This window comes from Ochotona curzoniae, unplaced genomic scaffold (assembly GCF_017591425.1).
Source record: "Ochotona curzoniae isolate NIBS_2020 unplaced genomic scaffold, NIBS_Ocur_1.0 contig_3498, whole genome shotgun sequence".
Classification (NCBI taxonomy): domain Eukaryota; kingdom Metazoa; phylum Chordata; class Mammalia; order Lagomorpha; family Ochotonidae; genus Ochotona; species Ochotona curzoniae.
In genome coordinates, this window is record NW_024465885.1 from 47194715 (window position 1) to 47196105 (window position 1391).

Sequence of the window (1391 nt, forward strand, 5' to 3'; positions counted from 1 at the left end):
TGAACCGGGTCAGAAGTGAAGTAGCCAGGATTGGAACCAGCACTCCAGTACCAGTGTGGAAAGTGGCAACTAAACTCACTGTGCCACAACAGCCTTTGTAACAACTTTCAGTGTTTCTGCCCATTAATGTCCTCACCTATGCCTTTTTTGGTCTGTTCCTATTGTTGGTTTTCTTATCATTGTGATCCATACTTTCCTGTGGCTTTGCATGCCTTGTAATTTTTTGTTGAATTCCAGTGTGGCCTTTATCCTGTGTGCCAGACAGTTTTCTGTTTTTACTTTGTGCTTAAGTTTCTTGAAGACTCTGAACCTCCATCATTTGTTTTCAACTTCTCTTAATGGAGACCCAGGAAGGTGTTAGCCTGGGCTGTTTTTCTCTGCTGAGGGCGTAACTAAGTACTGGGTGCCACTCTGTAACTGACAGCCAACTGGAGCTACTCCAGCTCCTCGCCCCTACTGAGCCTTTCGCTGCTCTCCGTGCCTTTGCGCACACATGTGCTGAGCTGGAACTGTCCCCTCTCTCTCTGCTGGGCTCCCTGAGCAGCTGGCCGAGGGTCCCATGGAAATACGCCTGGGGGGTCAGGAAGCTGCCTGGGATAAGCTGGCTGCTTTAGAGGTCACCTCAGCCCCCTCCAACCTTTCAAACAGTGAGTAAGGGCTCTGGAACCAGAGGAAGGCAGAATGGTCCTGGCAACCTGCTGGGGCAGTGGTTCCTGGTAGGGGAGCCTGTGGCAGGCATCTGGGGTGGTGGTTCCTGCTAGGGCAGCCCATGGCAACGTGTTGGGGTGATGGTTCCTGGTGAGGGAGCCTGTGGCAGGCATCCAGGGTGATGGTTCCTGCTAGGGCAGCCCATGGCAACGTGTTGGGGTGATGGTTCCTGGTGGGGGAGCCTGTGGCAGGCAACCTGCTAGGGCAGCCCATGGCAACCTGCTGGGGCGATGGTTCCTGGTGGGGGAGCCCATGGCAGGCTGCCTGGGCAGTGGTTCCTGGTGGGAAGGTCTCAGAACCCTATCTGCTCAAGAGGCACCCCTGGGCCTTCACCCTGGACCCACCGCTCGTGCTGAGAATTCCCCAGGGGAATTCACAAGGTTCTCCTGGCTGAATGGCACCAAGTCCCGACTGTTCCCCTCATTACTGCTGGCCTTCCCCCTGAACTGGGGCACAGCCAGCTCTGGGTGGGCTGTATAGCAGGAACTCCAGCTTCTGGAGGGCGGCAGTCGGCTAGGCATCCACAGGTGTGCTGGGACCTGACTGTGGAGACCCAGAGGGCCCCATCACCTGGGTTGCCCAGGGTAGAGTCAGGACAAAGGCGCTAACCAGGCTGGCAGGAAGCTCAGCCTCCCACCCAGAGGATCTGATAATGACAAGGCAGTACATCTCTCAGCGGCTTT